Here is a 12,842-nt window from a genome sequence, read left to right on the forward strand (position 1 = left end):
GGGTGACTAAGTGGGTGCCGGGAGGGAGATGCAACAGGAACTGGGTCCCCAGGGCTTTATAAACCATGTTAAGGAGTGAAGCAATGGAAAGATGTTAAAAAACTTTAAGCAGGTAGATGGCCAAGTCGGATTCATGTTTTGCAAAGGTTGTTCTGGCTGCAGCATAATACATTGGTTGGGGGGATTCCCAGGGCTTACCAGCTGGTTGAGAGGCTGCTATATAGTGCAGGCAAGAGATGATGGTAGCTTGTAGCAAAGAAGTGGCAGTGAAGGATTAAATAAAATAATTGATCTAACAGAGCTTGGTACACAAAGACAGTCAAGAAAAATTAATGTTCCTTCTAGTTATTGGTAAATATCTTCAGTAGTCAGACTATGCTGTGGCACATTTGTGGACCATTTGTCATACAACTGCACAACGGCATTCTTTTTTCCCCCCTTGACATTTCCTGTCTTATCTGATTTGCTGACCTCAGCATGCTCCCCTGTCCTGTCGTTCTCACAGCATTTATCATACCACACTACATTTACTGGTTTACTTGTTTGTCTCCTCCAATAAAATGTAGGCTCCTTAAATATGGGCAACGTGTTACACCAGTGGTTCTCAAACGTAATGTGCATAGGAGTCATCTGGGGATTTTGTTAAAATGCATATTCTGACTCAATAGGTATAAAGTGGGGTCTGAAATGATTAATTTTTTTTTTTGAGGAAGATTAGCCCTGAGCTAACTACTGCCAATCCTCCTGTTTTTGCTGAGGAAGACTGGCCCTGAGCTAACATCTGTGCCCATCTTCCTCTACTTTATATGTGGGACGCCTACCACAGCATGGCTTTTGCCAAGCAGTGCCAAGTCCACACCCGGGATCCAAACCGGCAAACCCTGGGCCGCTGAGAAGCGGAACGTGTGCACCTAACTGCTGTGCCACTGGGCCTGCCCCTCTCCTCTTTCATATTTAATTTTATTTATTTGAACCTTCTTTCTTTTTTTCTTAGTGAGTTTGGCTTAGGGTTTGTCAATTTTGCTTATCTTCTCAAAGAATCAGCTCTTAGTTTCATTGATCCTTTCTACTGTTTTTTTAGCCTCTATTTCCTTTATTTCTGCTCTAATTTTTTATTTTTTCCCTCCTTCTGCTGACTTTTGGCTTTTTTCTTCTTTTTCTAGTTCTGTTGGGTGTAGTTTAAGTTCACTTACATGAGATTTTTCTTGTTTATTGAGGTGGGCCTGTATTTCTGTAAATTTCCCTCTTAGAACTGTGTTTCCCGCATCCCATAAGCATTCGTATGCTGTATTTTCATTTTCATTTGTTTCCAGGTATTTTTTAAATTTCTCCTTTGATTTCTTCATTGATCCAGTGGTTGTTCAGTCTCCAAGTATTTGTGACTTTCCCTGCTTTTTTCTTGTAGTTTATTTCAGTTTCATAGCATTGTGGTTGAAAAAGATGCTTGATAAGATTTCAATCTTCTCAAATTTCTTGAGGCTTACCTTGTTTCCCAAGATATGGCCTATCTTTGAGAGTGGTCCATGTGCACTTGAGAAGAATGTATATTCTACTGATTTTTGGAAGGAATGTTCTTTATATCTCTATTAAGTCCATCTGGTCTAATACTTCATTTAAGGCCACTATTTCCTTATTGACTTTCTGTCTGGATGATTTATCCATTGATGTAAGTGGGCTGTTGAAGTCCCCTACTATTATTGTGTTGCTGTGATTTCTCCCTTTAAGTCTGTTAATAGTTGCTATGTATACTTTGGTGCTCCTGTTTTAGGGGCATATTTATTCATAAGTGTTTTGTCCTCTTGGTGGAACGTCCCTTGTATCACTTCATACTGCCCCTCTTTGTCTCTCATTGTCTTTTTTTTATCTTGAATTCTGCTTTGTCTGATATAAGTATGGCAATACCTGCTTTCTTTTGCTTGCCATTTGCTTGGAGTATTGTCTTCCATCTCTTCACTCTGAACCTATATATGTCTTTAGAGCTGAGATCTGATTCCTGGAGGCAGAATATTGTTGGGTCTTGTTTTTTAATCCATCTAGCCCTCTGGGTCTTTTGATTGGAGAATTCAATCCACTTACCTTTAGAGTGATTATTGATATGTGAGGGCTTAACACTGCCATTTTATCTCTTTTTTCCCAGTTGTTCTGTATTTCTCTTGTTTCTCTTCCCTTGTATTTCTGACTGCCATTTCAGTTTGTTGGTTTTCTGCAATGGCTTTCTCTTTATTTATGATTTTTGTCTCTGCTCTGATTTTTTGTTTAGTGATTTGGTATGTTGTTGTTACCATGAAGTTTGCATAAAAGATTTCATAGATGAGATAGTCCGTTTTCTGATAACCTCTTATCTCCATTAGCCTAAGTAGGTTCCATCCCTTTTCCTTTTCCTTTTCTGAGTTATTATTGTCACAAATTATTCTGTTTTCTGTTGTGAGTTTGTGACTCAATGGAAGTGTTTATAGTTATTTTTGATGTTTTCCTTCCCTTTATCTTTTATGTTATAATTAAGTGTTTGCTAGCCTGTTCTGATAGAGAACTGCAATTTTCTGCTTTAACCTGTCTATTTATCTCCTGGCTCAAAGTTTTGTAAACCTTTGCCTTTTTGTTTCAGCTATGAGGGCTTCCTTGATCATTTCTTGTAAGAGAGGTCTAGTGGCAATGAACTCCCTCAGCTTTTGTTTATCTGGGAAAGGTTTTATTTCTCTGTCGTCTCTGAAGGATAGTTTTGCTGGATAAAGTATTGTTGGCCGAAAGTTTTTTTCTTTCAGTATTTTGAACATATCATTACATTCTCTCCTAGATTATAAGGTTTTTGCTGAGAAATCATTGGAAAGCCTGATAGGGGTTCTTTTGTAAATTGTTCTCTTCTACCTTGGTGCCCTTAATGTTTTTTCTTTGTCATTGATTTTTGCCAGTTTTACTATTGTATAACTTGCAGATGGTCTTTTTGCATTGATGTAATTAGGAGTTTTGTTGGCTTCATGTACTTGTAAGTTCAGTTCTTTATCCAAGTTAAGGAAGTTCTCAGCTATTATTTCTTTGAACAAGCTCTCTGCTCCTTTCTCTCTCTCTTGTCACCTGGAATACCTATAATCCTTATGTTGCTTTTCCTAATTGAGTTAGATCTTTCTCAAAGAATTTCTTCATTTCTAAAAAATCTTAGATCTCTCTCCTCCTCCACCTGAAGCATTTCTATATTTCTATCCTCTAGATCACTAATTCTGTTCTCCATAATTTGAGCTCTATTTTTTTTAAGGATTCTAGATTACTTTTTATTTCATTAATTGTGTTCGTCATCTCCAGAATTTCTGTTTGTTTTTTTTTCAGAGTTTCAATCTTTTTGGTGAAGTATTCCTTAGGCTCATTAATTTTATTCCTGAGCTCATTGAACTGTCTTTCTGAGTTTTCTTGTAACTCGTTGAGTGTCTTTATGACAACTATTTTCAATTCCTTGTAATTTAGATTATAAATTTCTGTGAGTTCAGGATTGGCTTCTGGAAGCTTGTCATTTTGCTTATGCTCTGCAGTATTACTGCAGTTTTTCATGGTGTTTGATGAACTTATCCTTTGCTAGTGCATTTTGGTAATATCAGGTCACAGATTCTACCTGTCATTGCTGGGGAGAAGCAAGAGCTGTGTTTCTGATCCCTTCCCATCTGCTGGAAGTTGTGTGGGTTCAGCTGCTCTGTGCTTGTGCAGGTTGGCCACAGCCACTTGTTAGATAGCTCTCATGGTGGTGGGGCCTCTTTTGTGAGTGGGTGGTTGCTCAGACTTGGCCCAGCACTGTGCTTGCTGGTGGTTTGGCTGAGCTGCTGTGCTTGGTGGGCAGGGCACATCTGTGGGGGCTGAGCTGCAGCCACTTGGTGGGGAGCATTCTCAGTGACGGGGCCACTGGGACACTGAGGGTGCTCCTACAGGCTGGGCTACCCCTCCAAAGGCATTCATGCATGCACTGGGCTGCCCCTGCTTCCTTGTGTAGTCATGCCAGCTGCTGTGTGAGGATCTGCAACCTGGATCACTGCTGCCGGGGTGGGAGAGAGGTGTGCTCCCCAAATTCCACTGCTTCCCAGGCATCCAGTCCCCTCACCTTCAGATATATAGCTGCATGGCTCTCTCAGGTGTCCTGTTGTGCTGTGTGGGTATGCTCTGTTGGTTAATGAGTCTGTTTAGTTGTGATTTAGAGGAGGAGAGACAAAGGGAACCAGTCACTCTGTCATGTTGCTGATGTCACTCTTATGTTTGCTTCTGTTTAAATCTTGCTCCACTTGCCATCCCCAAACCCAGAACCTCCAGACTATACATATCTTAGGGGGAAGGGAGTCTAAATCTTTTATTCTCTAATTACTGTGTGTGTGTAATAGGACCAGGTAAGTATTCATAGAACAAATGAATCAGTGAATGTAGATGAATGAGCAAAACTTTGTGGAAAGAGATAGGGCCACAGCTTCCCATCTTGAATGCTCATATATGAGATAGCTCAGGGGAGATTTTAACTATCACATATTTTCCAGAATCTAGACACGTTAGTGGGTGACTGGGCAATTTAGATAGAGAAGAGAAAGTGTCAAGTGTCAAGTGTCAATCAATGATGTGAAGGATTGTGCTCTTTGGATATTTAAAGTAAGAAGATGGAGCAAAGTATGTCATAGTGTCACACCTCTGTCCTCTTGGTTGTTCCTCTTCCTACTCAAGAAATATAATCACCATGAATCATCTTGACACCTGTTTTTGTGAAAATACTCCATGTGAATGTAAAAACTAGTGTTCCAGAGGATGATTAAGTCTTTTAATCGGCAGTCATCTAACTGAAGGTCAGGGAACTTGGAAGTCTCCTGAGTAAAGTGACTTTGTTTCTCACGATATAGTGTCCCAGGTTCCAGAATGAGGTAACTGCAAGCTAAATGCAAACTTAATCTCAGAACACGGTGACATACATATTGTATATAAACTCAGAGTTTGCTTTAAATTAACAAAGAATTCTATCTAAGCTAATTTTTGTTTTGCTTTATAAATAAAAAATTGATGGTCCAAATTTTAAAAAGGAAAAATAGTCTACCACTGGCTTATTTCATGACTGTGTTCATGAAAAATAGGCTACAATTTGCCCATTTGCAACTTAGACATGTGTAATTGTTGATACGTGAGCATGGGAAAGTATTTTTTGCTTCAGTAGATCAAACAGTGTTTTCTTTATATTATTAATTTATCTGTCATTTAAAAAAATAAATGAAAGGTAAATTTTCTCAAGGGTAGATTTGTTACAGTTTCTGAATTAGTGGGATCTAACCTGAAGGTTTGTCCACATTTGTCCACCATCTACCTTTTCCAGTTTGGGTTTCCATGCTCATATCACTAACCAGATGAACTAGGTGAGATCAAATCTGTATGCAAATAATATAATTTATAAACATCTAATAAGGCTCCTTTGCCTTTGTCTCCAGAGACAGTATTCAAGGAAAAATTGAGAGTGGGTAAATATTTCATTTGTCTTTGAAATAGAAAAGAGTATTTACTTCCTTCTCTCCACTAGGACCAAAAAAAAAAAAAAAAAAGTTGAGTCATAGCAATCAAGACTCGCCAATGTTTTGAGAAATACATCTATCAAAACATTAAACTGAGCAGAGTTCAGAGCCTTGAGAAATGCTGAAGAGGTGGCAGGCGGGAGGCTGGCTAGATGACAAGGGGATGGAGATTTATGTTGTGTAAACCAAAAATGGTACTTTGGGCAGAGTTTCTTCTGAAAGGGTTATTTTAGGATTCCAGGTAAGTCAATCTTTGATACTCCTTTCTGTCCAGCTCACCGCATCCTCCTCCTCAATTGTCTTTCATTTTTATGAGGTGCTATTTAATAAATTGTTGTGATAAGGATCTTTTCCGTCTCTTGGCACATGCACTCTCTCCTGTACCACTCCCTCCTGCTCCTCCACCCACAACTTCCTGCCCTAACTTCTCTCTCTGCTGGTGATCTCAGTCCTTCTAGCTCTCTTTCCCACTCACTTTTTGTCTCCCGCAGCCTGGCCCTGCTCATCACTAGGGCCTCATGAACAGGTGGAATCTTTAGCAATCATGAGAGTGACAGGTGCTACTCTGTACATGACATGGGACCTCATGTGTTCCTTCTCAATGTGGTAATTTCCCCCCATCACCTAAGGGAACTGTTCTTTCAAAGTGTTTGAGCATTTTAAAACATACCAACAAAATGCTGACATCACCAGCAAGGGAAAATTGCCATCTTAATTCTGATAGAATTTTAGGAGTATGTTTATCATAGAGAAAGACAAGTCTTTTTTCATCTATCTATTGGTTGATCTCTTCCTTACTCTTCTCACCCCCAACATCTCTGCTCGCCTTTACTCACTTCCTTCAAACTTTGTGATTTGACTTTCAAACTCTAGTTTTCAGTGAGGGAAATAAATAAATAAAAAGCTTGTTTATTATTCTGTCATTATTGCTTTATCATCATGGCATGAAATACTGAATAATGAGGATGCAGACACCCATTTTATGGGCCTTATTGCAATCTTCCCTGTATAATTAATATCTATCATTAGATGGAAGTCATATCATTTGCAATTTGATGCAGCTTTCTTTAGGATTTCTTGATGACTCCAAGGTAGTTTATGTGCTAGTGCACCTGTTGCTTGTAATCAGGTTTTATTAGATAAATAGACATCTAGCCTTTCTGCATGCTCTCCTTCACTACTCATCTTCTCGAAGGGCCACTTGCAGTGGTGAAAAGCAGCCTTTATTATAGTTCCTTTGCATAATAAGGCTGTCTCTCCCTTCTTCTAGCTCTTTGCCTCCCACCAGAAGGAAATATTGCATCTGTCTCACTGTAAGGGCATTCTGGCTGGATGGCCTTGTTACAAAGCACAGAAGTTGGAGGCATATAAATCTAACACATATCCATGAAAAGACCTTGTCTCAGGCTAGGCTCAGGGCACTCTGCTTGAGCTCTGTTTTATCCTATTCTTGGAAACAAGAGCTGTTGCTAACATTAAAAATACAGCTTCTTATAATAGTTTCTTATCTCTTCCCTTAATTGCACAGACAAGCCAGAGAGAAATTGGGTCACACATTCAGGGTTTAGTCTACACGGGAACATGCTCTTTTTCTTTGTCTTAGGCTCCGAGGTAGCTAAGGTTGTTGCTAATCTCATATAACATGACAACGCCGCCACTTGAATCCCAGGGCCCTCGGAGGTACTTGTCATTGCTCACAGTGGGCGAGAGGAGCCTGTGAGCGCACACAGAAATGAATGCCAATCCATCACCACTACTGAACTGGCAATTCCAATGTCATGCCCTCCTGATGGTGGGTCAATGGCTCTGGCCTCAAGGATGAAGGATGGCTCATTCCTTCATTTGGCAGAGCTCTCCCCTGACCTGGAACACTGAGGATGAGTAAGCTCATTGCAAGACTCAGAAGGCCTGGATACCAAAAGCCTTACCACCACCCACACAGTTCATTGCACAATTTCCTTATTTATACAACTCCAGAACCCTCTGTCTTTTCCTCTGGAGCTGCAGTGTTTCACTAATGCAACAGGTAAGAGGAATGAGACAACATGCTAATGGACACTTGTGTGAATATCAATTGTTTGTATGATCTATGTGTGGAGGAGCCAGAAATTCCAGTGACCAATCCTCCTTTCGCAGATAGTTTCTTTTTCTTTTCTCTCTCTCTTCAAAAATTCCATTTTATTTTTTTTAGGATTGGCACCTGAGCTAACAACTGTTGCCAATCTTTTTTTCCTGCTTTATGTCCCCAACTTCCCCCCGTACTATCTTAGTTGTACATCTTAGTTGCAGGTCCTTCTAGTTGTGGCATGTGGGACGCTGCCTCAACGTGGCCTGACAAGTGGTGCCATGTCCACACCCAGGATCCGAACTGGCGAAACCCTGGGCTGCCGCAGTGGAGCACGTGAACTTAACCACTCGGCCAAGGGGCTGACCCCCAAAATTACATTTTTCACCTTGCATACCTAAGGAAATTTCTCACTCGTTTTTGTTAGAATAGGAACAGAGATTTGTTAAAGGTGTTTCTGGGGAGCTAGTCCATTAAGTGGTTAAGAGTGCTGAAGTCAGACTGCTGGGGTCTTAATCTCTTCTTTTGCATGCTTTGACTTGTGGACAAGTTACTTAACTTCCCTGAACTGGATTTTCCTCATCTATAGAATGGGAATGATCATGGTACTCACCTCATAAAGTTATTCTTGTGAGTGACTCATGTGAAACACTACGTGTGATGCTGTAGAAAGCAAGAGCTTTGGGGACAGACAGACTTGGGGTTAAATCCTGGATCTGCCTTCAGCAAACTTCTGAAATGTTAGGCAAAAATATTTAACCTCTCTGAGCCTCAATTTTTTCTTAAAAATGGGGTAACGTTTCCTATTAGAATAGGTTTTGGTAAAGATTTTATGAGTTAATATCTATAACATATGTGCCTTATCACAGGTGCTCGATAAATATTAGGTTTCTCTTCTCATGTTAAATTATTAGAAACAACATGGTAGAACTTTAATAGGTTTGAAACTTGACTCTACAATTTAATAGCAATGTGGCCTCAACTTGGACAAATTACATCTATTTCTGAGTTTCAGGTTCCTCATCTATAAAATGATCAGATTGCTGTGAAAACTAAATAAACACAAAACACACTATAGTTATATGAAGCTCATGGCTCATAGTCAATATAAGGTCTCTCCTTCTTCCTTTGGGTTACTAGAAGTCAAATATTTGAAAAAATAAAGTAAAGCATGCACTCACTCCTATGTTCATTGCAGCATTATTTACAACAGCCAAGATATGGAAGCAACATAAGTGTCATCAATAGATGAATGGACAAAGAAGACACGGTATATATACACAATGGACTATTACTCAGCCATAAAAAAGAATGAAATCTTGACATTTGTGACGTGGATGGACCTAGAGAGTATTATGCTGAATGAAATAAGTCAGAGAAAGACAAATACTGTATGATTTCTCTTATATGTAGAATCTAAAAAACAAAACAAATGAACAAACGAAACAAAACAGAAACAGACTCATAGATATAGGAAACAAACTGGTGGTTACCATGGTGGAGAGAGTTTGGGGGACTGGTGAAATAGGTGAAGGGGATTAAGGGGTGCAAATTTCAAGTTGTAAAGTGAATGACACATGGGAGTGTAATGTACAGCATAGAGAATACAGTTAATATTCTAATAACTTTGTATGGTGACAGATGGTACCTGGACTTATGGTGATTATTTCATAATGTACATAGATAGTGAATCACTATAATGAACACCTGAAGCTAACAGGATATTGCATGTCAATTATACTTCAATAAAAAAATCAAACAGCAACAACAACAACATTTTGAACTCTGATAATAGGAGAAGTTTAGATAAAAAGGACTATTACTTCCTATCTCAGATAAACGAACATCAACCAAACCATATATGTATAGACCTTCAAGTCTACTGCATGTAGAGAGGATTATTTGTAAAATGCAGCGGGTGAGCATAAGGATATGATTAGGAGTTGAAAGTCCTTTTGTGATAAGCTTTCAAGAAGAATCTAGGGACAGCTGCTGGTTTGACTCTTGTGGATTTCAAAGTTAGGCAACAACTAGCATCTCTTCTCTTGGGTATGTGACAGTTTCAGAGAAATCTGACTTACAGGGATGGAATGACATCTTTCTAGGCTTATAAGTGGTCAAAGGGAGTCAAGCAGCCCCACCCCTCCTTTGGCATGCCTTGGTACTGAAAATTTCCACTTTACATGGAACTTGAGACCTTATCATGAAACCTTGCATTTGAGACTCTGTTCTTTTAAGAAAATGTTAGAAGAAATTACAGAGGGAGCTTGCACAGCTGGTGACTGTTAGCGAGCAAACCAAACCAAGAAAAGCAGGCCAACATAAATTCTCACCAGAAAACAGAGGGTGTGAGTGCCCTCTGGCCAAAAGAAATTCAGTCAATCTAAAGCAGGGGAGCTGAGGGACTGAGATGAATTCTGTTAAACTCTTATGGCTTCTCACTTCAACTTTATGAAGAAAATTTAATCAACAAAGACCCTCTACGTTGTGTCCTGGGTCCTCATTGTGGGGTTCTGAATACTTTTAATGAACTTACAATATTTTCTAGAGTCACAGACCAACAACTCGTTGATATGCACTTCCCTATTCTGTATTCCTTATGAAAATAATGGAGGGGCTGGCCCCGTGGCCGAGTGGTTAAGTTTGCGCGCTCTGCTTCGGCAGCCCTAGGTTTTGCCGGTTTGGATCCTGGGTGCGGACATGGCACCACTCATCAAGCCATGCTGAGGCAGTGTCCTACGTGCCACAACTAGAGGGACCCACAACTAAAAAATATACAACTATGTACTGGGGGAGCTTTGGGGAGAAAAAGTAAAAATAAAATCTTTAGGAAAAAAGAAAAAAAAGAAAATAATGGAATCTTGAAGTTGTCCTATTGCAGAGAGAAGGGAAGGCTCCAGACCCAATGGGCTTTTGGAATCAAGATGCACGGGCTTTGAAAACGAGTTTAGAACTAGACACAGCTATACTTTGTACTATGATCTGTACTTGTGGTGGTAGTTTTGGAGGGTAAAAATGTCGGGAAGCGATAGACATATCTTAAACAGAAGTGTGATTGTTTACATAATAAAAGTAATCAGCTCATTTTCGAAAATGTAGAATGTGAGGAAATGAAAGATCTTCTGAGGGACCGACCTGGTGGTGCAGCAGTCAAGTGTGCACATTCTGCTTTGGTGGCCCCGTGTTTGCCGGTTTGGATCCTGGGTGTGGACATGGCACTGCTTGTCAAGCCACGCTGTGGCAGGCGTCCCACATATAAAGTAGAGGAGGATGGGCACGGATGTTAGCTCAGGGCCAGTCCTCCTCAGCAAAAAGAGGAGGATTGGTGGCAGATGTTAGCTCAGGGCTAATCTTCCTCAAAAAAACCCACAAAAAACAAAAAACAAAAAACAAAAAAACTCCTGATATGGCACCATTTAGTCTATCATTGTTAGCATTTTGGTTCTCTTTCCTCTGGTATCCTTTTTGGAGGCTGGGGGAGCCCATTTACTTCTTTTTTCTAGTTATGATCATACTAATTATACATCTTTGAATTCTGTATTTTTTATTATATAGGTTTCACTGTATATACACATTAAAAATCACTCCTCATTCCCCGCCCTCCCCTCAGCCTCTGACAATACCATTCTTCTTTTTGTCTCTATGAATTTGACTACTCTAGGTATCTCATATAAATGGAATCACATGGTATTTGTCTTTTTGTGACTGACTGACTTCACTTAGCATGATGTCTTCAAGTTTCATTCATGCTGTAGCATGTGTCAGAATTGTCTTTTACTTTTTTTTTTTTTTTTTGCTGGGGAAGATTCACCCCGAGCTAACGTCTGTTTCCAATCTTCCTCTTTTTGCTTGAGGAAGATTTGCCCTGAGTGACTATCTATGCCAACCTTCCTCTATTTTGTCTGTGGGCTGTCAATGAGTGGTGAAGTTCTATGGCTGGGGACCAAACCCGGGCTGCCAATGTGGAGTGCACCAAACTTAACCACTAGGCCATGGGGCTGGCCTGTTCCTTTTTTCTTGAGGAAGATTAGCCCTGAGCGATCATCTGCCGCCAATCCTCTTCTTTTTTGCTGAGGAAGGCTGGCCCTGAGCTAACAGCTGTGTCTGTCTTCCTCTACTTTATATGTTGGATGCCTACCACAGCATGGCTTGACAAGTGGTGCATAGATCTGCACCTGGGATCCAAACCAGTGAACCCCGGGCCGCCTAAGTGGAGTGTGCGAACTTAACCACTGCGCCGCTGGGCCAGCCCCCCAGCCCCTTCTTTTTTTAAAAGGCTGAATAATATTCCATTGTATGTATATACGACATTTTGCTTATCCATTCATCCATTAATAGACACTTGGGTTGCTTCCATATTTTAGCTATTGTGAATAATACTGCTATGAACATGGGTGTACAAATATCTCTTTGAGACTCGTTTTCCAATCTTTTGAGTATATACCCAGAAGTAGAATTGCTGGATCATATAGTAAATCTATTTTTATTTTTTTGAGGAACTGCCATCCTCTTTTTCTCAGCAGCTGTACCATTTTACATTCCCACCAACAGTGCACAAAGGTTCCAATTTCTGCAATCCTCACTAAAACTTGCAGTTTTCTATTTTTTTCATAGTAGCCATCCTAATGGTGTGAGGTGGTTCTGGTGCTTTTTGAACTGCAGCACAGCTTTTACAGGGAGGCCCAGCTAAGGTTCGCGGAAGTGTCAGCTCAGAGATTCTCACAGTAGTAACATTTCAGCTGTCTGGGTCTGAAAGGCCTGCCTTTAACATGATTGGGGAATGGGTAGAGGAAGGAGTGAGGGACTGACAGCACTGTACGACTCAACTGCACTGACTACTGAGCACACTGACGTTGAAGAGGGAACGCGAACGAATGCCAAGGGAAGAGAAACAGTCCTTTCCAGCTGCCCCCTGCGAAATTCTCATAGATCATTCTTTGTCCTTACCGCAGTGAAATTAAGCACTTAGTTGGGTGACTTAGTCTGTTTTTTTTTCTTTCTCTTTCAACTGCAGGATTCCCAAGGGCAGGAGCTGGGTCTGTCTGGCTCACCAGTGTTCCGCTAGCACAGCAATCAGCACAAAGTAGATGCTTAATAATGATCTGATAAACATACGCACAAGAGCATGCCTCTTGTTTCTTTCTTCATGGAAGCTTTAAGGACATATGTCATAGAGGAGAAATGATCATAAAAATGACACTTTAAAAAATAGACTCTAGGGGCTGGCCCCGTGGCCGAGTGGTTAAGTTTGCGCGCTCCGC

Source organism: Equus przewalskii, chromosome 7 (genome assembly GCF_037783145.1).
Source record: "Equus przewalskii isolate Varuska chromosome 7, EquPr2, whole genome shotgun sequence".
Taxonomy (NCBI): domain Eukaryota; kingdom Metazoa; phylum Chordata; class Mammalia; order Perissodactyla; family Equidae; genus Equus; species Equus przewalskii.